The following is a 27,809-nucleotide window of genomic DNA, read 5'->3' as shown; positions in this document are numbered from 1 at the left end:
TGTTTTGTTCCACTGTACAGAAAACCTTTAGGGGTTAAACTCCTACCATTCAATTTTTTTTTTTTTTTTGAGGAAACAACAACACAAAACTAGAGGCTCAATTTGGAGGAGAAGCTGAAACTGATTCAAACAAGATTTCATTAACTAATTTGGGGAGCATTTGGAGCTGTTCTGAGCTATACAATTACTTCTTTTCTCATCTCCACTGGCACTCTGAGAATCAGATCACCTGGGGAAAGCAGATTTAAAAAATTCCAGATGGTGTGTGCGATGCTCCAGCTGTGGAGAATCTCTCCCAGTCAGGCAATCTGCCTTTCTGCCGGAACCCTCTAAAACTGTGCTGCCCATTTGTCATGCTTCTCCAATTGCAGCCTTCTGGATAGCTTCTCTTTGCCTTGTCTGACTCTTCCTTTCCAGTTTTTATCATCCCCCTCCATGAGCTAATGTAGTAACATCTCTTCATTGGCTATAAATCCATAGAAGAACCCGATATAAAATATGGTTTTGTGAAGGGTAATTGGAAAACATCTGTTTTTTACCCATAAGATTCAGTGTTCACTTGTCTCATATGACGACGTGACTGTTTGTGCATGTGTGAAAAAGAAAAGAAACAGGAAGAGGAGAGGGAAAGGCTAGCATGAGGGTGAGCAAGAAAGATTTCATGCATGTGTTTTTGTAGCCAGCTGGACAAAATAAGTTCATCTCCATGTCAGCTTGATTAGAATCCTGGGTTAATGTTGAGAAAGGTTAGTCTCACTGACTTGAATGACCTTGATAGGAATTGCTTTTGTGTTGGCCCTGGCTATTGTTTTGATGATAAGTTTTGTCTGGAGTTGTTTCTAGCTTATGGTGGCAAGGCCTGAAAGCTTATAGGCATCTTTTGGTCTCCAGAGGGTTCAGGTGGATTTTCCTTAGAAGTTGAACACTATGGGGAGGTGAAGAAGCAGGTAACAGATGACACTCCATGCTGTTGCTACCTGCTGTTCTTGTTGTGTCTTTTTGTAGTGAGTATGCCTTTTCTAATCTGTAGAATATTAGGTGAGTAAACTTTGAACCCTTTCATTTTAGCTGTGTTAAGAGTCTATAATTGGATTCATGAAAGGTGTATGGGTCATTTGAGTTATATTTTACTTGGTACTTGGTGCCTTTTGAAATCTAGGTGCCTTTTGGTAGGAACTAAAATTCCTCCCCCCCCGTATTGTTACTTTAAAATGTGAATAAAATTTATATGTCATAAAATTGCAAATATCTGAAGTGTACAGTTTGATTGCTTTTGATAAAAGTATGCATCTATGTAACCATCACCTTAAACATGATCTAGAACATTTCCATCATCCAGAAAGTCCCTTACAATAGGTCCCTTTCTGGTCCCTCACATCTTGCAAAGCAACTACTGTTCAGATTTCTATCACCATAGATTATTTTGCCTGTTCTTAAACTTCATATATATTGTTTTGTGTCTAGCTTTTTAAGTTTAGCATAATGATTCCAGTGCTCATCTTAGTTATGTGTTATCAGTAGTTCATTAAAAATTTTTTTTTATTCTTTCCCATCTTGCAAGATGGTGGATGAAAAAGCCAAGAAGCCTGATAGTAAGGAGAAGAAACTTGAAGCCAAGAAAGCTGATCCTGGTGGCAAGGTTAAGAAGGGTAATCTCAGGGCTAAAATGCCCAAGAAGGGGAGGCCCCATTCTAGCTGAAACTCTGACGTAGTCAGAGGAATTGGTGAATACTCCGCATCAGCTATATATTCCAAAAAGGCCATGTACAAGAGGAAGTATTCAGCAGCTAAATCTAGGGTTGAAAAGAAACAGAAGGAGAAGGTTCTTGCTATAGTCAAAAAACTAGTTGGTGGTGACAAGAATGGTGATACTTGAGTGGTTAAACTTTGCAGAATGTCTAGGTATTTTCCTACTGAAGATGTGCCTCAAAAGCTGTTGAGCCAAGCAAAAGACCTTTCAGCATGTGAGAAAACTGTGAGATAGCATCATTTCTGGGACCATTTTGATCATCCTCACTGGGTGCCACAGAGGCAAGAGGGTGATTTTCCTGAAGCAACTGAACAGTGGCTTGCTGTTTGTGACCAGATCTCTATGTCCCTTAGTTGAGTTCCTCTGCATAGAACACACCAATTTGTCGTTGCCACCTACACGAAAATTGATATCAGTAGTGCAAAAATCCCAAAACATCTCACTGATGCTTATTACTTCAAGAATAAGAAGCTATGCAAACCCGGACACCAGGAAGGTGAGATCTTTGACACAGAGAAGGAGAAATATGAGATTACAGAGCAGTGCAAGGTTGACCAGAAAGCTGTGGATTCACAAATTCTGCCAAAAATCAAAGCTGTTTCTCAGTCTCAGAGCCACTTCCGCTCTGTGTTTTCTCTCACAAATGGAATTTATCCTCACAAATTGGTGTTCTGAATTTCTTACCAAGAACTTAATGAAATAACTGATCCATTTCAAAAAATAAATAATGAATATAATTTAAAAATTCTGAGTTGTTTTTCATTGTATGACTATCCCACAATCTGTTTACATTTTCTCCTGTTAGTGAACTTCTAACTTTTAGTCAGTTTTACAGAGCAGAAAGTTTTAAATATGGTAAGTCCAGTTTATCAAAAAAAATTTTTATGGTCAGTGTTCTTGGTGTTCTATCTAAGAAATCTTTGTTAACTCTCAAGGACACAAAAATTTTCTTTCATGTTTTCTTCTAGACATTTTATGGTTTTGCTTTTACGTTGAGGTCTGTGGTCCATTTCACATTAATTAATTGTGTCAAGGAAAAAATAATTGTGTCAAGGAATATTAATATTCATTTTTTTCATATGTTTATTCATTTATTCTGGCAACATTTGTTGAAAACACTGTCTTTTCCCCTTAATTAATACAGTTGAGTCTTTGGCATATTGGTCTGTAGGTTTCTTTTTTTTGTAATGTCCTTGTCAGATTTTGGTGTCAGGGTTAAGCTGGGTTATAAAAATAAAGTGGAAACATTCTTTTCCCTTTTATTTTCTGAGTTTGTGTAACATTGATATTAAGTCTTCCTTAAAGGTTGATAGAAATTTCTAGTGAACCCAGGTGGACATGGAATTTTATTTATGCAAAATTTTTATTATAATTTCTTTGATAGGTATAGGGCTATTCAGATTTTGTATTTCTTCATAAATTTTTAAGTCTTTTTTAAAAAAAGATTCTGCCCATTTTATTTAAGTTGTTGAGTTTATTACCATAAAGCTCTTCGTAGTATTACATTAGTATCCTTTTAATGTCTGTGGGATCTGTAGTGATGCCTCTCTCTTATTCTTGATATTGTTAACTTGTGATTTTCTTCTTTTTTTCTTTGTTATTGTTAGATGCTTATTAATTTTATTAATACTTTAAAAAACTTTGGCTTTGTTAATTTTCTCTATTTGCTGATATATACTCTGATCTTTATTATTCCTTTCTTATGACTTACTTTGGATTTAATTTGCTCTTCTTTTTCTAGATTCTTAAGGTAGGAACTTAGATAATTGATATTAAATCTTTCTATTTTCTCTAATGTGTGAATTTAAACTACATTCCTCCTTTAAGCATTATTTGGTTTGTGTTCCACAAATTTTGCTAAGCAATTTTTTAATTTGAAGTATTTTTAATTTCTCTAGTGATTTTTCCTTGACCATTGGCTGTTTAGAAAAGATTTAATTTCCCGATAATAGGAGATTTTCTAGATATCTCACTTTTTATTTCTAATTTTAGTTTTCCCTTCAGAGAATTCACTATGTAAGTTTTCAACCTCCTGGTTTTTAGATTTACAGTTAATACTTTTCATCAAAATTGTCAAGTTTTGGGCTATTCTCTTCAAATATTTTATCTGCCCCAATCTCTAGGACTCAGTTATATGTTAGATCATTTCATACTGTCCTAAAGATCCTGAAGGCTCTATTAATTTTTTTCAGTAATTTCTTTCTTCTCTTCTTTAAACTGGATTTAAAAAACATGCTTTAAGTTTATTTCTTTTTCTTTTCCAGTTTTTCCTTAAGCCCTTGTAGTGAATTTTTTATTTCCATTCTAAAATTTCTTCTTGGTATCTCTCTCTCTCTGTCTCTCTGTCTCTTCCTCTCTCCATTTCTCCACTAAGGTGCCTTGTGTGTTATTAGTCATTAAAACTATATTGTCTTTTAATTCTCTATGTGTTTATAATAGGTGCTTTAAAGTCTTTGCTAATAGATGCTAATAGGTGCATTAGAGTCTTTTGCTAAATCCAACATCTGGGCCATTTCTGATCTAGTTTCTATTAACTTATTTTAATTTTTGGTTGTTTATTTATTTTTGACTATGGTGATTTTTTAAATGAATACTGATATTGTGATTAAAAATAGTGTAGAGTGTCTGTATTCTGTTGTCTTTCTCTGAATGGTATTGATTTTTATTTTAATAGGCAGTTATTGGCTGGTCACCTTAAACTTTTGTAGACTTTGTTTTATGCTTTCTTCAGATCTGTGGAAAGTCCAGGATGTTTCTCAAGCTCCTCTAGCTTGTCAGGACTTAACTTTCAAACTCCATCTCCCTTGTGGATATCATTAAAACTCGATTTCATACTTTGTTAGGGTGGATATAGAGTAGGTCTTACACTAAAGCTTGGTCCTTACTCTTATGGTATGACCTTCTACTGTCTCAGCTGAATGCCTTGGATTTATCAAAGTATTAATAGGATCTCTCCACTCTGAAAGGGCCAAGAACTATGCTCTTTCCTCTAGCAGTGCTTATTCTCTAATATCTCTGTTTTCCTCTCAACTCTATCATAACTGCTACCTGGTAAACTTTCATGGTCTTAACTCTGAACATATATAGCCATATATAGTCCTCAGGTACTTATACAGGACCTCCCACAAGGACTCCTGTAGCCTTCTCTGTACAGCCACCTTTTCTCTGTTGTCTTGCCTCATAGATTACAGCTACTTCAGCCAAGCTGAACTCTGATTTCTGCCTTCTCAGATCAGTGGGATCACCTCAACCAACTCAGGCTCTAGCTCTCTTCTTTGTAGTTGGGAAATTGTATCATTAGGGAGCTGGGTGATCATGGGATTCACCTCATGAGTTTCCTTTTTCTCAAGGATTACAGTCATGTGCCTGAAAAAGTTGTCTCACATGGTTTGTTCGGATTTGTAGTTATTTATTTCAGGAGGGCTGATTTAGTACCAGTTACTTCAACATAGTTGGAAGTGGAAATCCAAGTCTACCATTTTGCTATTTGCTTTCTATTTGTCCTGCCTTTTTCCCACTCCTTTTTTTCTCCTTTCATGTTTTCTTTTGGGTTAATAAAATTTTTTAATGTTTTGTTTTAATTATTTTAATGACTTTCTGGATATAACTTACATATTATTTTTAAGAAGTTGTACTAAAGATCACTAAAGATTGCAGTAAATATTATCTTTAACTTGCCATGTTCTACTTAGAGTTAAAATAGTACCTTTTCCAATAAAAATTTTTATAACACTAAAATTCTACTTAGACCCCACATCCTTTGTGATATTGTTTTATATATTTTATATCTATGAATATTATAATCCACATGATACTAATATCATATGTTTTTCATTAAATAGTGAGTCATTTTTTATTGTGGTAAAAAACATACAAAAATTTATCATCTTAGTTATTTTTAAGTTTATAGTTTAGTAGTGTTAACTATATACAATCAGGTTTTTTTTCAAGAAATTAATATAATATGCAAAATATCATCTGTTAAGATTATCTACGTATTTACCACGTCCACTTCCCTTTATTTACATACATTTGTATGTATGAAGTTTCATCTAATGTCATTTCTCTTTAGCCAAAGAACTTTTCAAACTTGTGATTTTCTTAGGGAGAGAGGGAATGGCTTTAATCTTTTGCTAAGCCTATCTATTGAATTTTTTATTTCAGGTATTGCAGTGTTCATTTCTAGAGTTTTTGTTTGGTTCTTTTTCATGGTTTCTATTTTTCTGCTTAGATGTTCCATCTTATCATCCATTATGACCATCTTTTCCTCTAGACTTGATTGTATTTATAATAGCAACTTTAAAGTATTTATTTGTAGGGTGCCTGGACGACTCAGTCAGTTGCATGTCCAACTCTTAGTTTCAGCTCAAGTCATGATCCCACGGTCATGGGATTGAGCTCCATCCATATCAGGCTTCACGCTGAGTGAGCATAGAGCCTGTTTGAGATTCTCTCTCTCTCTCTCCATCTGTTCCTCTCCCCCACTTGCATGCATGCTTTCTCTCTAAAATAATTAAAATAAAAAAAAATAAAGTACTTGTCTGCAAACAGTATAGAGGTTCCTCAAAAAGTTAAAAATAGAATTATCATATGATCCAGTGATTCCACTACTGGGTCTTTACCCAAAGAGTATGAGAACACTAATGTAAAAACATACATGCACCTTTTATTTTATTTTAATTGTAGCATTTTTATTGTACATGTTTATTGTAGCATTATTTACTATAGCCAAGATATGGAAGCTACCCAAGTGTCCATTGATAGATGAATGGATAAAGATGATGTGGTGTGTGTGTGTGTGTGTGTGTGTGTGTGTGTGTATACATATATATGGAATATTTACATATATATGTGTATATATATATATATATATATGGAATATATATATATGGAATATATATATATGGAATATATATATATGGAATATATATATATGGAATATATATATATATGGAATATATATATATGGAATATATATATATATGGAATATATATATATATAATGGAACATTACACAGCCATAAAAAATGAAATCTTGTCATTTGCAATAGCAAGGATAGATCTAGAGGGTATAATGGTAAGTGGTATGTCAGCCAGAGAAAGACAAATACCATATAATTTCATTCATATGTGGAATTTAAGAAACAAAACAAAAAAAAGAGAGACGAATAAAATATAGGCTCTTAAACATAGAGAACAAACAGGTGGTTGCCAGAGGGTAGGTGGGTGGGGAATGCATGAAATAGGTGAAGGGGATTGAGAGTACAATAAGTATTTTATAGCATTGTTAAATCACTATATTATACATCTGAAACAAACATAATACTGTATGTTGACTACACTGTAAATAAATAAATAAATAAATAAATAAGTAAGTAAGTAAAGTAAATAAGTAAAATTTTGAAAGTCTGCTAATTCCAACATCTGCATTATTTTGGAGTTTTTGTTGACTACTTTTTCTTTTAATTACCGGTCAGACTTTTCTGTTTCCGTGTCTAGTAAGTTTTCAATTGTGTCTGGACATTATGTTTGATACTGTAGAGAATCTGGACGTTGTTCTCTTTCTTTGAAAATGCTTTTTTAAAAAAAGTTCAGGGGCGCCTGGGTGGCACAGTCAGTTAAGCATCTGACTTCAGCTCATGATCTCGTGGTTTGTGAGTTTGAGCCCCGCGTCGGGCTCTGTACTGACAGCTCAGAGCCTGGAGCCTGCTTCGGATTCTGTGTCTCCCTCTCTCTCTGCTCCTCTCCTGCTCATGCTTTGTCCCTCTCTCTCCTTCAAAAATAAATAAAAACATTAAAAAAAATTCAAAAGTTCAGTTATTTTTTGGTCACCTGGAACTAATGTAGGCTTCATTTTACACTTTGATAGAGCAGGTTTGTTTTAGTTTTTCTTTTAGTCTTAGGGTGAGACATAGTCTTTACTCTTTGGCATTACTCTTTCCTGCAGTTTTATTGGAGAGTGCAGATGTTTATCAAGCTTCTCTAACTTAGCAGAATTCAAACTCAAAACACTTTCTCCCTGAACTGGGCAGAGGCTGAAACCTTTGCTCAGCCTTTTCAGCTTTCCAGCTATTGCTTTTCCACAGACTTTTTGGAGTCTCACAGTTCAGTGGTCAGTTTATACTTAGGTTTTAGACCTAAATTATAATTTTAGTCTCAGAATTTATTCATAGTTTTGAGAGTTCCCTCTTCTGTGGCTTTTTACTCTCTTGGATTTCCTTTCTCAATTTCAAGACTCTTTGCCAGCCCTAACCCTGTGCCCTGAGGGTTTCTGCACCATTCTGCACAGACTAGGGAGTGCCCTGAACACATTATTGGGTAAATTATTCTATATGGCTCTTTCATTTTCTGTCTCTTGACTGAATCAATGTTGCATGAGTAATAAGAACAATGTTTCATTAAAAAAAACAGTTGTGCTAATAGACACTTTGTCATGGTGGCAAGCCTACATGGCTCTTCTGTGACTGGCCTGGGAAATGATTGGCACACTGTATCTCACTAGTAGCCAAATGAGGATCTGTTAGTATAGATCACTGAGCAACCTGTCACCAGGTGGTGGTGGTTGTTATTTTAACAAGATTCCTGTGAAGAATATGTTTGTTTACCCTTTGTTTGGTTGTAGTAAATGGGGAATGATAATTTTCCTGATGAGTTTCCCAGATAAGTGGCTTTGTGAAACCTCACATAGAATTCGTATGTCTTTTTTTCTGATTTGTACAATTCATGCGAAAGGGTTTCTGGTATATTACCCAACATATTCTATTTTATTCTTTCTGATTATAGTATTTCTTTTACCATCCTACTTTTCCTTTGGAAACTGTAATGTCATTTACGTGGAACACTCAGTCTTCATACTTGTGTTCTTTGTCTGTCATTCTGATCCACACCTCATCTTTCTCACCTCAAGAGTGGAAATGTGGTAACAAGTTACCACAGTGATTGGTTCAAGTGTAGGCCAAGATATAAATAAGACCATATATAAAATTTTCCTCAGGATATTTCTCTTTAGCTTAGACCATGAGCTTCTAAGGCAAGAACCATGTTTACCATTGCATCCTCTGTACCAAGCCCAGACCTGGAGAAATGTGAATGAATGTTTAATAGAATGAGTGGCCCTTGGCAGAGTCATGCAATGATTGTGACTTTGGCTTTCCAAGACTAGATTCTTCTTTTTTAACCTGGTAGGATCTCTCTACCAGGTATAAGTCAGATTTGTTTGTTGAAATTATAGAAAGAGCTCAAATGTCCATTGACTGATGAGTGGGTTACAAAGATGTATACACACACACAGACACACACAGGAATGTTACATGGCAATAAAAAAGAACGAAATCTTGCCATTTGCAACAACATGGATGTAACTAGAGTGTATTATGCTAAGTGAAATAAGTCAGTCAGAGAAAGACAAATTCATATGATTTCACTCATATGTGGAATTTAAGAAACAAAACAGATGAACATAGGGGAAGTTAAGGAAAAATAAGATAAAAACAGAGAGGGAGGCAAACCATAAGAGACTCTTAAATACAGAGAACAAACAGGGTTGCTGGAGGGGATGGAGGTGGATGGACTAAATGGGTGATGAACATTAAGGAGAGCACTTGGTGGGAAGAGCACTAGGTGTTATATTGTTAAGTGATGAATCACTGGATCACTGGATTCTACTCCTGAAACCATACTCTACTGTATGTTAACTAACTTGAATTTAAATCATCATCATCATCATCATCATCATCATCATCATCATAATGATAAAGATATAAGTCAGAAGTTGGCAAATCTATTCATGAAATGGACCCCACCAATATATAGTTGAGGGCATGACTGAGAGAGAATGAATTCTCAGAGAAAGTACATTTTGAGATTAGACCCTCATTTCCCCTAGAGCAATGTAATTTTGATCTTTGAAACAGGTGTGTGCACGTGTTTCCTTCATGTCTTTGTACCCCACTCTGCTCCCAGGACATCAAAAGACTCAGGAAGCTCTTTCACTAGAAATACCTATTTCAAGTATATCAGTTCTCTATCTTGAACTTTGGAGAAGTACCATTAGTGTTATTGAAATAACATTTGCGAATTAGGAGACCTGGAGGCTGTCACAGACTGGTCAGGGGGAGAATGATTTAGGAAGTGGGAATGATGGCACATGATTAAGATGTGTTGTTACTTTTACAACTATTTTCCTCCATTTTCTTCCTCCATTTTCTTGTTCTTCCCTCTGCTGTTCTCAGGTCCTCAGTGATCTCAGAATTATAACTCTCTTTGTAGTGGTTTTTGGTGAAATACTGTTACTATACTATGGGTTAAGTAAGAATAGACTTTTTGGAAAAAAAGTTCTAAACATTATTAAGTTCTAAACATTCAGCCTATATATGGATATTTATAAAACAACCTCCTTGTAATTTGGAGTGGTTCTCTGTCAACAAATTAAGACTCAACAAATGGTTAAGTCCCTGAAGTAGCCACCATGCTAGGGGCTTTCACATATGTTATCTGGCATAATTATAAAAACCTGTGTGCATGTAGGGAGTTATTATTCATCCCTATTTTATAGAGAGGAATTTTGCCAACAATTAGAATTAAAAATAAACATCATGACTTCTGATTTCTGGTCTGGCATGTAAGTAGCTTTAGACATCTCCACTGTAACAAGAAATAAAAAACTGAAGAAATGGAAAAATCAACTCTTTTTAGATTCGTCAGAGAAGTGAGGTCACAGGGCAAACCAAGATATACCTTGTGCTTTATTCCTTATGGATCATCTAATTTGGAACATACCCAAGTCTAACCCAAAGAAATCTGATATCCAAAAAATGAGTAATAATTGGAAACCTGCTGTCAGATGACACCTAAAACAAACCTTTTAACAAATACCAGAAAAATAAATAAATGAGCCTATTCACCATTAAAATTTCAATGATTCTAGGGGCACCTGAGTCGCTCAGTCAGTTGGGTGTCCGACATCTCTTCAGGCAATGATCTCATGGTTCATGGGTTTGAGCCCTGCATTGGGCTCTGTGCTGACAGCTCAGAGCCTGCAGCCTGCTTCAGATTCTGTGTCTCCCTCTCTCTACTCACACCCTCTCTCTCTTTCAAAAATAAGTAAACATTAAAAAAATAAAAATAGAATCTCAATGATTCTAGGAAAAATATAACTCAAAATCCATTAATGTTCTTGTCCCTGAGTAAGACTCGGAGCCCTCTCTCTTAGAAATGGTTTGCCAGCCTCCCAGTGGAGTAAAAAGCTCTCATCTCCTTCTGTTTTCCATCTTACTTTAAATCCTACTTCACAGATTTTGTTAAGGGTCAATTTGACATCCATTTCTCAAATCAGACTTCTCTAGTGCTCTCTGTGTATCTTCAAAGCACAATTCTGGAAGAAAGGCTACTGATTCAAGTTTGAAAAATGTACTCTTTGGATGATCTCAGAAGTGTTTGACAGCAACTGCATTATTAGAGAAAACTGAAATAATCATGCAGCTGAGAAAGCTTATTTTATATATTGGGTAGAAAGTTAAATAAACTAGTTCTACATATTCTAGCATTGGTTGGTGTCCTGACCTTTCTAAATATTCAACCAGTAAAGACATTTGAGAAGCCTAAGACTTGCTCTCTTGCTCTCTTCAAAAATGATAGATTTCACTTGAATTTTACAATGGAGTCGCAAGTACAGCAAAGGAGCAGCTGTCTTACCAGGTACAGAACAGGAGAAGATGGTTTATCAAGAGCTCTGGAAATTTTTAAGGCTTCAAAGTTTGTGGAGAAAATGAAATTTCATTTGTTTGTTTTTAAATGAAGAGTCTACATCATGATAATGGGCTGCTCTGTTTGGAAGCAGTCCTTCCCAATTTTCTCTCAGCATGCTGCTGCATGTATTTGCTTAATTCATCACAGAAATGTGTCATCAAATAAATTATAAAATTATCATTTAAAAATAAATAAGCAGTTGGAATTTTCAGGAGAATCATTTCCATGAGATTCCAAATTTTATGAACTAATGCCAAGCATTTTCAAACCAATTGTTTCAAGGATTTGAAGAAAATTTATTACTATTAAATCTTTGCCAGATGACCAGTGATAGAAAGTTAAATAGTTTCAAAATTTTTGTTTTGAATCATCAGAGATTAAGTACAATGGAATATGTTCTGGGAAATGAGAAGTAGGAATAGAACAAAGAGTTCTCAAAGAGCTTGGTGTTCTGGAAGGTTCTCATCAGAAATGGTAAGGAAGGGTGCCTGGGTGGCTCAGTCAGTTGAGTGTCTAACTCTTGATTTTGCCTCAGGTCATGATCCCAGGGGGTGGAATCGAGCCCTGCATCAGATTCCATGCTGAGTGTGGACCTTGCTTAAGATTCTCTCTCTCTCTCCCTCAACCCACCCCCCCACCCCCCGCCGCCACTCTTGCACTCTCTGTCTCAAAAAAAAAAAAAAAAAAAAAAAAAAAGGCAAGAAATGGTAAGGAGAATATAGAATGCTACCAACAAAGACTCAGGGCACATAACTTCCAAATGTTGACTGTAGGATTCTGCCTCATTTCTGACTAGATTAATTACCAAGTTATCTCTGGTCAGCTAGCATTTTGGAAATGAGTGAATATATTTAAAGAAAGAGCCAAATATCCTGGGAACTAGAGTTCTCAGCCTCTTTCTTATAGTTGCTTCATAATCTGATTGTTGAGTAGAGGCCCTGGCCTGTGGACTCTTGGAATTATATGGAGATTGAGCTACACATTTTACATTTCAGAGTATGGAATTATAGCAACACATTAAATTAGAAGTTTCTACTAAGGCATCAATATACAATAGATGTTGCATACCAAAGCAAAGTATCAGTCCAAGGTGCAGAAGGATAAACCTGGAAACTGCTCACATAATCTTAGAGACTCCTCATCTATAAGGAGGGTATTAAATTATGTATTGTTAGATATTTGAGGAGAATTTTTTTTAATGTTTATTTTTGAGAGAGAGAGAGACAGACAGTGAGCGGGAGAGGGGCAGAGAGAGAGGAAGGCACAGAATCTGAAGCTAGCTCCAGGCTCCAAGCTGTCAGCACAGAGCCCGATGCAGGGCTGGAACCCACAAACGGCGAGATCATGACCTGAGCTCAAGTGGGATGCTTAACTGACTGAACCACCCAGGCGCCTCTAAGGAGGATTTTTAAAGGAAGCTTTATTGGAGAAAGTGGTACTCTGAATCTTTTTCTTCCCACCTATCTCCCAAGAGTAGGGTGGAGAATGCTTCCCTCTTCACCTAAGGTTAAGAGAGAGGGCTACCTGAAGCATTTGATATGGATTTCCTGTCACTGGTATGGAAGAATGAAGTGAGCTGACTTCTTTCCAGGAGATCTAGAGGATGAAAGAGAGATGGCTTAGTTGCTTTCATGGTGGGACAAAGGAGAATTGCTACTGTTTTGGAATTGGCTTGTACTTCTCAGAGTACTTGGGGGCAGAGCATTCATGAATGTTTTTAGTGGGTCAGATGTGGGGTCATATATACAAGGACCAGTATAGGAGATGTCTTAGATCCAGTTTAATAGAAGTTACTAGAAGGGCAAACAGACCTCAGCAAGGTGGACCCTATGGTATACTTGGAGCCCAAGGAAGAAATAAATGACTGCCCAAATAAAATGCAGTCCTTCAAGTTGAGGGAAATGAATGTGATAGACTGCCAGCATTTGGGGGTGTGTGCGATGCTTTGAAATATCTGTAAAAGCACTCTCACCTTCAGAGAGCATGGGTAACTTACTTAACTTCTTTAGAATCAGTTTCCTTATCTGTAAAGTGAGGATAATAGTAGTAACTACTACAAAAGGTTGTTAAGATTAGATGAGATTAATGCAAGTAGAATGGGCACTTTGGTGTCTAGCTCAAAATGTTAGCTTTATAACAAGTTTAGACTTAGAAAATGTTAAATGGCGGGAACTTCTTACAAGATATGTCTCCTGAGGAAAGGGAAATGAGCAAAATTAAACTATTGGGACTTCATCAAAATAAAAATCTTCTGCACAACAAAGGAAACCATCAACAAAACTAAGGCAACCTATGGAAAAAAGAAGACATTTACAAGTGGTACGTCTATAAAATTCAACACCCCCAAAATAAATAGTCCGATTAAAAATGGGCAGAAGAGGGGTGCCTGGGTGGCTCAGTTGGTTAAGTGTCTGACTTTGGCTCAAGTCATGATCTCACGGTTTGTGAGTTCGAGCCCCACATCAGGTTCAGTGCTGACAACTCAGAGCCCAGAGCCTGCTTTGGATTCTGTGTCTCCCTCTCTCTCTTTGCCCCTACCCCACTTGCACTCTGTCTGTTTCTCTCTCTCAAAAATAAACATTAAGAAAATTTTTTTTAAATGGGCGGAAGACATTAATAGACATTTTTCCGAAGAAGACATACAGATGGCTAAAAGATATATGAAAAGATGCTCAATCAACATCATTCATCATCAGGGAAATGCAAATCAAAACTAGGGGATTATCACCTCATACCAGTTAGAATGGCTAAAATTAACAACACAAGAGACAACAGGTGTTGGCAAGGATGTGGGGAAAGGGGAATCCTCTTAACAGTCTTGGTGGGAATGCAAACTGGTACAACCACTCTGGAAAACAGTATGGAGGTTCCTCAAAAAGTTAAAAAAAGAACTACCTTACTATCTGAAAATTGCACACTAGGTATTTACCCAAAGAATGCAAGAATACTTATTCGAAGGGATACATGCATCGCAATGTTTATAAGCAGCATTATCCATAATAGCCGAATTATGGAAAGAGCATACATGTCCATTGACTGATAAGTGGATAAAGAAGATGTGGTGTAGGGGCACCTGGGTGGCTCAGCCAACTGAGTGTCCAACTCTTGATTTCAACTCAGGCTCAGGTCATGATCCCAGGGCTGTGGGATTGAGCCCCATGTCCAGGTTCATGCTGAGCAGGGAGCATGCTTAAGATTCTCTCTCTCTCTCTCTCTCTTTATCCCTCTTCCCCACCCTCTCTAAAATAAAAAAAAAAAAGATTTGATGTATATATACAATGGAATATTACTCAGCCATAAAAAGAATGAAATATTGCCATTTACAGTGACATGGATGGAGCTAGAGAGTATTATGCTAAGTGACATAAGTCAGAGAAAGACAGATACCATATAATTTCACTCATGTCGAATATAAGAAACAAACTCTCATAGGGGAAAAAGAGAGGCAAACCAATAAACAAACTGGCTTATAGAGAACAAACTGATGGTTATGAGAGGGGAGATGCATGGGGGGGATAGGTTAAATAGGTGATGAGGATTAAGGAGTGCCCTTGTGATGAGCATTGGATGTTGTATGTAAATGTTGAATCACTGAATTGTACACCTGAAACCAATATTACACTGTATATTAATTAACTGGAACTTAAGTAAAACCTTAAAAAATAGAATAGCAAAAATGTATATTTTTTTTACAGTAAGGAAATTTAGTCATATAGATTTTAAAGTAATAGCTAATTGTGAGCTGGATTGGTTTTTAATGTTTTGCTGTTGAAAATATTGTCTACATATATATATGTTTATTTACTTTTGAGAGAAGGAGAGAGAGAGAGAGAGAGAGAGAGAGAGAGGGCACGGGGGAGGGGCAGAGAGAGAAAGAGAGAGACAGAATCTGAAGCAGGCTCCAGGCTCTGAGCTGTCAGCACAGAGCCCGATGTGGGGCCTGAACCCATGAACTGGAAGATCATGGCCTGAGCCAAAGTTGGATGCTTAACAGACTGAGCCACCCAGGCGACCCTGTCAAAATATTTTTAATAGACATCATCAATAATTATTATTTGTATTATTTTTTAAAAATTCGACACTATAAACCATGCTAAAGATATGTGAATAGACTCATTTCTTAGAGTAGATTTATTTCTGTAGAGTAGACTTCTCATAGTGGGATGTCTAGGTCAAAGGTATATGTATTTTAAAATTTCATAAAGTCAAGTTTTTTTTTTTAAATTTTTTTCAACGTTTTTATTTATTTTTGGGACAGAGAGAGACAGAGCATGAACGGGGGAGGGGCAGAGAGAGAGGGAGACACAGAATCGGAAACAGGCTCCAGGCTCCGAGCCATCAGCCCAGAGCCCGACGCGGGGCTCGAACTCACGGACCGCGAGATCGTGACCTGGCTGAAGTCGGACGCTTAACCGCCTGCGCCACCCAGGCGCCCCAAGTCAAGTTTTTTAAGATATAACTTACATGCAGTAAAAAATGATTTTAACAAATGATTGTAGAATATAGTCATGGAACCACAACCACCATCAGGATAGAGATTTCTATCATTCTGAAAAGCTCTCTTATGCCCCTTTGCAGTCAATCTCCCTACCCCAGTCTTTAGTTGCCTTTCATTTGATATCCGTTCCTCAAGTTTTCCCTTTTCTAGAATGTCATATGAATGCAGTAATAAAATGACTTCTTTCACTTAGCATAATGCTTTTTGAGATTCCTCTATCTTGTTGGATGTATCTGCATTTTGTTACTTTTTATTGCTGGATTGTATTCTGTTACATGAATATTCTACAATTTGCTTATCCATTCATCTGTTGATGCACATTTGATTTGTTTCTAGTTTTTTGCAGTTATGAGTAAAATCACTATAAATGTTTGTTCTCAGATCTTTGTATGGGCATATGCTTTCATTTCTGTTGTGTGGGTACCTGGGAGTAGAATTGCATAAGCATTTAATTGTATGTTTAACTTTTTAAGAAATTACCAAATTTTGCCAAAGTAACTACCATTTCACATTTTCATCAGCAATGTGTGAGAGGTCTAGTTTCTCCACATCATTGCAAACACTTGGTATTGTCAGTCTCTAATTATTGACATTCTAATGGGTATAAAGTGGTATCTCATTGTGGTAGTTTACATTTCCCTAATGACTGATGATGCTGCACATTTTTTCATGTGCTTATTAACCATTTGTATATGGTGAAGTGTCTATGCAGATCCTCTACCTGTTTTTTAATTGAGTTTTTATCTTATTATTAAGTTGTGCAAATTTTTAAAAATATATTCTGAGTATAAGTCCTTTATCAGATAAGTGATTTGGAAAAACTGCTTCTTCTAAGCTGTAGCTAGGTAAAAACATTTTTTTAAAGACATCTTTTGAAGAGCCTAAGTTTTTATTTGATGAAACCCTTTTAATCCATTTTTTTTCTTTTGTGCTGGTTTATCAGAGTTTATCTTTATTTCACCTTCACATTTATAGTATAGTTTTGATGGATATAGAATCTTTGGTTGATAGTCTTTCCCTACAGCATTTTGAATATGTCATTCTGTGTTCTGTCTTCCACTGTTTCAAATTAGAAGTCCACTTTTAATGGTATTATTATTCTTCTGTTTATGATGGATATTTTTTCCCTTGATAGTTTCAAAAATTTATTTTTGCTTTTGCCTTTTGAAGTTGGATTATGATGTGTCTGTGTTTGGATTTCTTTGTGTTTATCCTACTGGGGGATTCTTGACCCTTTTTGACATTTATATTAATGTATTTCATCATCCTGAGGCCATTTTCAGCTCTTGTTTCTTCAAATACCTTTTCTGTCTTACAGGTATCTGAAGTTTTCAAAAAATATTTATTTGTTTGTTTGTTTGTTTATTTATTTATTTATTTAGAGAAAGAGAGAGCAAGTGAGCACATGCACACGAGAAGGGGAGGGGTAGAGAGAATGGGAGAGAGAACCCCAAGCAGGCTCCACTCTATTAGCGCAGAGCCCGACACAAGGCTCCATCTCACAAACCATGAGATTAGGTCTGAGCCAAAATCAAGAGTGAACACTTAACTGACTGAGATACTCAGGCAACCCCATGTCTCTGAAATTTTGCTCACTTTTCTATGTTTTTGTCTGCCTTTCTCCTTCATATTGTATTGTTTCTAGTGATCTGTCTTCTAGTTCACTGATTCTTTTGCCATCTTCAGTTTGATATTGAGCCCACTTAATGAATTTTTTATTCTAGTTAAACTTTTCAACTTTAGTATTTCCATTTAATTTTTTAAAATTTCTGTTTCTTTCTCATGGTTATCTTCATATTTCTCTTGAACTTCCTGAAAGGCTATTTTTTAAAGTTTTTGAACATATTTACAAAAATGTTTTAATGTTTATTTTTGAGAGAGAGAGAGAGAGAGTACACACAAGTGGGGAGAGGCAGAGAGAGGGAGACATAGAATTCTAAGCAAGCTCCCCGACATGGGGCTCAAATTCATGGATTGTGAGATCATGACCTGAGCCTAAGTTGGATGCTTAACTGACTGAGCCACCCAGGCACCCATGAATATATTTGTAACAGTTGCTTTGAAGTCTTTGACTGCTAAGCCTCACGTCTAAACTCATCCAGTTAGTCTCTTTTATCTCCTTTTTTTCCCTGGGTGTTTCTTTGCATACTCTATAGTTTATTGTTGTTGCCATTGAAATCTGGGCTCTTTCTTTATTTATTGGTTTGAAAGTGAGACTTTTTTTAATGCAATATAATTAACGTACAATGTTATATTAGTTTTAGGTGTACAATATAGTGATTCAACAATTATATTTATGACTCAGTGCTCATTCAGGTAAGTATATTCTTAATCTTCTTTATTCATTTCACCCATCACATCACCCACATCTCTGGCAACCACTGGTTTGTCCTCTGTATTTAAGAGTTATTTTTTGTTTGTCTCTTTTTTCCTTTGTTCATTTTTTTTTATTTCTTATATACCATATATGAATGAAATCATATGGTATTTGTCTTTCTCTGAATGACTTATTTCATATAGCATTATACCCCCTAGGTCCATCCATATTGTTGCATATGTGAAATTTCATTTTTTTATGGCTGAGTCATATTCCACTGTATATATATATATATATATACACATCTATATACCACCTCTTCTTTATCCATTTATCTAGCAATGGATACTTGGGTTGCCTGTATCTTGGATATTGTAAATAATGCTACAGTAAACAAACACAGGGCTACGTATGTTTTTTGAATGAGTGTTTTTGTTTTCTTGGGGTAAATAGCCAGTAGTGAAATCACTGGATCATATGATATTTCTATTTTAATATTTTTTGAGGAAACTCCATAATGTTTTTCACAGTGGCTGCACTAATTTGCTTTCCTACCAGCAGTGCATGAGGGTTTCTTTTTCTCCATATCCTTACCAACAGTTGTTTTTTGTGTTTTTGATTTTAGCCATTCTGACAAGTATGAGGTGATATCTCATTGTTGTTTTGATTTGCATTTCCCTGATGATTACAGATGTTGAGCCTCTTTTCATGTGTCAGTAGGTCATCTGTATGTCTTCTTTGAAAACATGTCTATTCATGTCCTTTGCCCGTTTTTAATTGGATTATTTGGGCTTTTTGGTGTTGAGTTTTATAAGTTCTTTATTTATTTTGGATATTAACCCCCTACTGTATATATCATTTGCAAATATATTCTCCCATTTGGTAGGTTGCCTGTTTGTTGTGTTGATGGCTTCCTTTGCTGTGCAAAAGCTTTTTATTTTGGTGTAGTTCCAATAATTTAATTTTGCTTTTGTTTTCCTTACCTAAGGAGACATGCCTAGAAAAATGTTGTGAAGGCTGATGTCAAAGAAATTACTGCCTGTCTTTCCTCTAGGAGTTTTATGGTTTAAGGTCTAACATTTAGGTGTCTAATCAATTTGGAGTTCGGGTTTGTATATAAAACTGTAAGAAAGTGGTTTCATTTCATTCTTTGCATGTAGCTGTCCAGTTTACCCAATACCATTTGGTGAAGAGATGGTCTTTTCCCCATTGTTTTTCTTGCCTCCTTTGTCATAGATGAATTGATCATATAAGTGTGGGATTATTTTTGGACTGTCTATTCTGCTCTGTTGATTCATGTATCTGTTTTTGTGCCAGCACCATACTGTTTTGATGTCTATAAAAGCTGGACATTTTAGATAATATATTGTAGCAGCTCTGGACTCTGAATGTTTCCCCCAATGAACAGGTTCTGTTTTTTCTTTTTTGCTTTTTTTTATTGTTTGTTTTTAGCAACTTGCTTGTACTTACACAGAAGAATGTGTCTTCTCTGTGGTGTTCAGCTATAGATATCCTGGCTTAGTTTTTTGTTCTTATTTTTATTATTTATTTATTTATAATTTTTTAAAGTTTATATTTATTTATTTTGAGAGAGAGACTGCATGAGCTGGGGAGGGACAGAGAGAGAGGGAGAGAGAGAGAGAGAGGGAGAGAATCCCAAACAGGTTCTCCACTGTCAGCACAGAGCCCGATGTGGGGCTCGAGCTCATGAAACTGTGAGATCATGACCTGAGCTGAAACTGAGAGTTGGATGCTTTACCAACTGAGACACCCAGGTGCCCCTTATTTTTATATTTTTAAAATTTTAGCTTCCAAGGGGTTGCCTTGTGCCTGTGTAAGTTAGTGGTCACTTGTAGATTCAGAAGATACTGTGCCCAAGTTCCGTCAAGCTCATAAGGTTTTTACCTTCTGTTGATGAATTAGTATGTGGAAGAGTATATTCAAAGTTTATCCAGTTCACAAGTCTGCCTTCACTCTCTGGTATCCTCTGTGCATGCCTGTTGCCAAGGTTGTATGATGAGCTTATGTCTTTCATTTCCAGACTTGTTCTGTTCAGTTTCTACCTAGTCAGTTACCTGCACCTGCTAAAACTGCTCTATGGGGAGAGTATTTGCTGATGTTTTAACCCACTGTTGTGGGAAACTGCACTTGTCTTGATATTTTAAGATTCTTGACCCATATTACAAATTTGTTTCATTCTTCTGTCAGTCTGTAGGTATATGTCTACAACATATTTCTTAAAAATTTTTTTAATGTTTTATTTATTCTTGATCGAGAGAGAGAGAGAGAGAGAGCGAGCATGAGCAATGGAGGGGCACAGTGAGAGAGAGACACAGAATCCGAAGCAGACTCCAGGCTCTGAGCTGTCAGCACAGAGCCTGACATAGGGCTCTAACTCACGAGCTGTGAGATCATGACCTGAGCCGAAGTTGGACGCTCAACTGACTGAGCCACCCAGGCGCCCCTTCATAAGATATTTCTAAAGGTGGACAATTGAGTCAATTATGGTGTGAGCCCATAAATATCTGAGAAAATCTTTTTGTTTTCTTTACATCTGAATGATAACTTGGCTTGGTATAAAAAGTTGTGGTTGCAATCATTTCCCCTTAATTAATTCTATAATACATGGTTGTTTTGCATTTGGTATAGAAGTGAAATAGAACTTTTGTTCCTTTACATACAATTTTTTTCTTGCTTGAATGATTTAAAGGATTTATCTTTATTGTTTCAATTTCAAACTGGAATATATCTAGGTATAAGCATTTAAACATTAATTTGGTCTAAAATTGAAATAAATTTAATCAGAAAGACAAAATCTAAATTTGAAAAACAGTAAAGTTTTACTGAAGTTCATAAACTTGATCTGAATAAATAGCAAGGCATGCCATATTCCTGGAGAGGAGAACTGAATGTTATTTCTTCCCAAATGTTGTGTTATTTTATCTTTCATAATAGTAGGAGACACATAATAAATATATGTTTGTCCCACATGAGTAATACAATTATAATCTGAATCTAAAAGGGTTGTGGGAGGATGAAATTTGACAACTTGAGGTTTTAAGTTCATTTATAATAGTAAATATGTGAGTATCCAAGAAATTTTGGGAAATGAATATATTGCTAATGTTTTTTGTTTTTTGTTTTTTGGGTTTTTTTTGCTAATGTTTTTATAAAATTGAGATAGATGAAAAGATCAATGCCAAAAAAGAATGAGTCTAGAAGAAAAAGTAAAATAGGGGCACCTGGGTGGCTCAGTCAGTTAAATATCTAACTCTTGCTTTCAGCTCAGGTCGTGATCTCCTGGTTTGTGGGATTGAACCCCACATTGGGCTCTGTGCTGATGGTGTGGAACCTGCTTGGGATTCTCTCTGCCCCTCTCTTTCTTCCCCTCCCCTGTCAAAATAAATAAATAAACTTAAAAAAAGAAAAAGAAAGTAAATATATATGGAAATTTAGTATATAAAAAAGTGGCATTTCATTTTATTTTTAAAATTATGTTTATTTTTGAGAGGGAGGGACAGAACATGACTGGGGGAGGGACAGAGAGAGAGATAAGCAGAATCCAAAGCACGCTCCAGGCTCGGCACTGTCAGCACAGAGCCTGACACAGAACTCAAACTCACAAACTGTGACATCATGGCATGAGTTGAAGTTGGACACTTAACCCACTGAGCCACCCAGGCGCTCCAAGGTTGTGACATTTCAGATCAATGAGGAAAAATAGATTTAATAAATTGTGCTGAATAGTTGGCTATGCAACTTTAAGAAAATACATTTAGATTTTTTCTATTCTATACCACATACAAAAATTAATTCCTGATGAATTGAAAGTCTAAATATAACTTTTTCCAACTATAGAAATGTTAAGGAAATGTGGAACAATATTGTTACAATTTTGGGTGTAAACACATTATTTAAAACTTCATGATAAAAGAAATGAGTGGTAGATTTGATTACATCAGGATACTCTTCTGTTTTACAAAATACTATATACATAGTTAAAAGATTAACAACAGGGGTGCCTGGGTGGCTCAGTTGAGTGTACAGCTTCGGCTCAGGTCATGATCTCGCGGTTTGTGGGTTTGAGCCTCACGTTGGGCTCTTTGCTGACAGCTCAGAGCCTGGAGCCTGCTTCGGTTTGTGTCTCCCTCTCTTTCTGCCCCTGTCCTGCTCATACTCCATCTCTCTCTGTCTCTCAAAAACAAAACAAAACAAAACAAAACAAAACAAAACAAAAAGATTAACAACAGATGGAATAAAACGGACATAAAATAGAGAAGATAAAATGTTGGGGAAATATGTGAAATATGGATACTGCTGGTGGGAATATATATTGGTTTAAAAATTAAGAGGCCCATTCTAGCAACCTTAAATCTGGGACCATATCTTATGGAAATAATTCCATGAATATGTTAACGTATATTTTCTTTGTAGTGTATTAAAAAAGCAAAATGCTGGAAGTAACTATATATGCATTAGCAGGAGAATGATTAAATAAATTTGGTACATCTATTCAGTTAAAATACATACAGCTATTAAACGAAATGCAATAGAACTATGTGTACTGGTACAGAAAGATGCCTGTAACATATTTTTTAGTGAAAACATAAATTTGAAGAACATCTGTATAGCATGATACAGTTTTTACAAAAAAATATGCATGGTAAGGTATATATGTGCATATGTGCCTGCATATAATCTATAATTTTCCTGTATAATCAGAAAATATTATGGAAAGATACGTATTTTATAGTTAACAGCAGTTATATCTAGTATGTGGGTTTTAACAGATGGAGGTATACACTTACACTTGAAAATCATTTTTGGAGAGTAATTAAGGATATGTAAATATATTCAAGATATAATTAAAAGCATAAAAAGTACAACACTGACTCTCATTATTTTAGTTTAGCTAGGTCAGAAATAAGACTATTGGATCAAAGAGCCAACTTCCTTCCTTTCCTTTTCTTCCTTCCACTCTTAGCATTAACTCTTCTTTTCTGTTGTTTAATTCTAAGACTCCCAGAACTCATTTCCACTAACTTGTTCTTTTTCTCTCTGCTAATGTCCCTAGTTTGGATCTTTCATAACCCATTGTATTGCAATATGACGATCTTGCTGAAGCTATACTTGGAAAGGCCAAACACAGTATCAAAGTGCAGAGTACCTACCTCCTGCTTCAGAGGGGAAATTACAAATATATATATTTAATGTCCTTCATTTGTGTATTTTACATACATTATCATCTTGATTATTCCAATAATCCTGTGAATTGGAAAAGGCAAGTATTCCCATTACAACAGAGGTTTGACGTGATTGGTGTCTTACTAGAGACAGGCAAGAAAGGAAGTAAAACATAGATCTAGATATTTACTCTGTTAGAACAAGAGCATGATCAAATAGGAGTGAAATAACTCTAAAGAAGAGGTAAAGTGCTAGTGGGAATCAGAAGCCTGTGCTTTGAATATTTGATTTGCTACGTCAGACCCCTGCTTCGAGCTATTTTAAAAGATTAGTCAGAGTGGCAAACTCAAATGCCTTTAAGGATTAGACAGGAATTTAAATGAATGGAGCAAAGAGTATAGGGTTATAAAGGAGTGGAAACTGCTGAACTAAAGCTCATAATATTCCTCCAAAGACTTTGAAATTAAAAAAAAAGTTAATGCTGTTAATACCAATTAAAGCAAGTCTGTTGGCCATATCCACTTTGTAACTTCTAGATTAGTTGATTTCTTTTCAAGTCTAACATCCTCTTATCCTTTTTGTAACATAGAAAAGTAATTGAATGAATGAGGGAAACAGTTGGTAGAGGGTATTGAATTTATAATATGATTGGATTTTTAAAAACTTTTTATTTGAAAACATTTTAGTGATTAATGGTATGCAGGTAGTAACAAAGATAGTACAGAGAGGTCTGGGTATCCTTCATCTAGTTTCCCATATTAGCTACATCTTGCATAAATAACTATAGTACAACATCAAAACCAGGAAATCAACATTGGTGTGAAGTGTGTGTAAAGTTCAATGTCATTTTATCACATGGGTAGATTTGTGTAACTGTCACCACAATCAAGTTATATAACTAATCACTCCCAAATCTCCTTGTGTTACCTCTTTATAGTCACACGTACTCCTTTGCCCTCCACCCCCAATGTGTATTATGTACCACAGTTTGGTTCATTATTCATCTATTAGAGCACACTTGGGTCATTGCCAGGTTGGGGCTGTTGCATCTCATGTATGAACGATTGTGTACAGATTTTTCTGTGGATAGTTTTCTTTCTGGGATAAATACCCAGGAGTGTGATTACTGGGTGGTATGGTGAGTGTATATGTAATTTTTTAAGAAACTGCCAAACTACTTTTCAGAGTAATTGTACCATTTTATATTCTTACCAGTAATTTTTCATTGCATTCTTACCAGCATATAGCATTGTCACTACTTTCATTTTAGTTGTTCTAACTGGTATGCAGTGATATCACCATGGTCTTCATTTGCATTTCTCTAATGACAAGTGATGTTGAACATCTTTTCCTGTGCTTATTTGCCATCCATATATCCTTTATGTCTTGTGTTCATTTTCTAATTGGATTGCTTATTTTATTGTTGAGTTACTTTGAACTGTGTATATATCACCTTATATGGCAAAGGGGAATTTAGGTTGTAGATGGAATTAAAGTTGCTAATCAGATGATTATTCTGAATTACCTGGGTGGACTCGATGTAATTACAGGGATCCATAAAAATGGAAGACCGAAGCAGAAGAGTAAGTCAGAGAGATTAGATGTGATATGAGAAGCAGTCAACCTATTGTTTGATATAATGGTAGAGGAAAGGGGTAATGAGCCAAGGAATGTGAATAGTCTCCAGATATTAGAAAAGGCAAGGAAATAGATTCTTTTCTAGAGCCTTCTAGAAAGGATTGCAGCCCTGCCAACACCTTCATTTTAGCTCACTGAGACCTATTGCATACTTCTTAGTTCCAGTAATAAATTTGTATTGTTTAAGCCATTTAATTTGTGGTAATTTGTGACAGTAGCACTAGAAAAATTAAATTACATAGTATTCTTCTACATCAAAAAGTGTTTATCTATTATAAGAATTTTTAAAAATTTTTAAAAAGCAGAGGCATAAATAAATATTAAAACAGATAAACATGAATTTAGAAGAGATGGGGAAGGGAGTATGTATGGATCCTGAGGTACTTAAATGGAATCCTTGGGGTTCCATGATATTCACTTTGAATATTATTTACTTTTTATTGAAGTATAGTTTACAAAGAGTATTATATTAGTTTCAGGTGTACAGCATAGTTATTCAACATTTGTATGTATGAAATAATCAGAATAAATCTAGCTACCACCTGTCATCATACAAAGTTGCTATTCATTATTAACTATATTCTCAATGCTGTATATTGTATCCCCATGTCTTATTTATTTTATAACTGGAAGGTTTACACTTTTTATTCCCTTTCAGCTAGAAGATTATTGATTTTAATGCTTGAATAGTGGTGTGTTTTTCTGATTTTATAGATCTTCAGTTTCTTATGTGCTGATGTTTTTTTTCTCTCCACCTCTTTTCTCAAGCAGTGGGTGAACAGAAGGGGGACCTCATGATCTCAAGAAGAGAACAGGTTGAAGACATTTTCTAAACATTGCCCTATGTGCAAATATGTGTCTGTTGAATCTAGATACAACAGCTGTTTCTCACTTTCTTATGATGTGCTCCAAACATTCAGCAGTATCTATAAAAACACCTTTAAAATGTCTTATTTATGAAGTGACAAGTGGAGATTAAGATTATTGTGCTTATATTTGAGCCAGATATATGTGGTGTGACTGATGCAGACATTCAAACTAAGGCTAAAAGCCTAGGTTGATTCGTGCATATTTTGTGAATGTTGTGATTGCTCTCATACTTAATAAGGTAGTGGAAATCCCGGGAACAAAAATTACAGACTAATAGCTTGCCATATTTGAACTTCTGGCATTCTCCATAAGTCTAAAAAGGGCTGAGTCTATTCCCTTTTCATTGCTGATAGTCTCCTTTACCTTAGAGATGGACCTACTAACTTAACTGCAAACTCTTTATCCTTGTATTTGAGGGCTTGCACAGCCTTCCCTGTTTTACCTCCTATATATTAACCTATAAAAAACAAAGTATTATAAAAATTTGTTGTCTTCTGATTCCTCAACTAGCTGTATCTTTTCCATTCCATACCTCACTCTACTTAGAACTTTCTCCCATCCTTCCTCCATCCTAGCCTACAGAAAATTCACGCATTTTACAAACCCCAGCTCAAGTTCTGTCTCCTTCCATGAAGTCTCCTTTTATTTCCTCTGAATTGGAAGGAATTTGTCTGTCAGAGAGAGGTTAATTCACTTTGCTGTGTAGTATGGAAATATATACTCCTTGAGATAGGGACTTTATGAATTATTTTTTTCATTTCTTTAGGACCTAGTATAGAAATTTAGATTCTCAGGAGATATTGCATGAAGTTATATGAAATAATTGTTAGAGTAGAAAAACTAGGACCATTGACATGGATCCACCCACACAGAAAATTCTGTACATTTTAAAACCAGTTTATGGCAACTTGGTATTAATGTTTATATGTGTGTCTTTTATTTTGTATTAATGTATTTTTATTCCTAACACACAGGTTTCATGTATTTGATACAGAAATTTCAAAGAAATAGACTACTTAAGAGTAAATAGTATATTAGTCTCCTTGGTAATGTGACTTTAGAACAAAGAAGGGGAAAATTTGACTATACTATTTCTGAGCTCATCTCTTAATTGAAGAACACTCAAGAAATTATTATTCTCTCTTAAGCCTTGGGAGGCCAAGAGGGGGAAGGATGAAGATTCTTCCAAGGTTTCTTGTTCTATCGTAGGCAAATTCTTTCTTGTTGAACACGTTCTTATTTCTCCCTTCAACTGCTCAAATTAAGCAAAAACTAGCTTTCAAGTGAAACCAGATAGGTCTTCTGTACATAACTCTCATTCCCCCATTTTCATTTATTCAAGAGGAGAGAACAAAAGGTCAGCTTTGACTGTATTAATTCAGCAAATACTCATTCAACATAAATGTATATGATTTATAGATACTTAGAAGGGTGTCTGGCCCAGACATCAGTGACTAAGACAGAGTCCCTGCCCTCATAGTGCAATCATTGTAGTGGGGACATCTTCCAGGTCATTAATCTATATTTTATCATTGAAAGTCCATGCTTTCTTATCTTTCCATTTTTCCCAAATCTTTGCTGACCTCAGCTGCCATAATGGACTTACCTCTACCTTCCTTTGTGACTTCACCTTATTTTTGCTGTTATATAGCACTTAAGAACCCATGTTGTCCAGATTCTCAATTCACTGTCATTCTTGATCTTCATATACAAATCATTGCTCTGCATGGTCAGAACTTGGAGCTTGCCATCAAAAGAGACTGTGGACCCCTGCTTCTGACGAAGAAGGAGTAATAGGGACTAGA

The 27,809-nt window shown here is 35.6% G+C and overlaps 1 protein-coding gene and 1 pseudogene across 2 annotated transcripts in view; both read left to right on the top strand.

Moving 5' to 3' along the window:
* The window catches only part of HPSE2 (heparanase 2 (inactive)), a 660,017-nt gene that overhangs the window by 114,389 nt on the left and 517,819 nt on the right, over nucleotides 1-27,809 (top strand). The window lies entirely within an intron of this gene.
* Nucleotides 812-6,420, top strand: LOC128312714 (60S ribosomal protein L6-like; annotated as a pseudogene).

This window comes from Acinonyx jubatus, chromosome D2, assembly GCF_027475565.1.
Source record: "Acinonyx jubatus isolate Ajub_Pintada_27869175 chromosome D2, VMU_Ajub_asm_v1.0, whole genome shotgun sequence".
Classification (NCBI taxonomy): domain Eukaryota; kingdom Metazoa; phylum Chordata; class Mammalia; order Carnivora; family Felidae; genus Acinonyx; species Acinonyx jubatus.
Note: the sequence above shows the minus strand (reverse complement) of the source record. Positions and strands in the feature narration are given on the sequence as shown.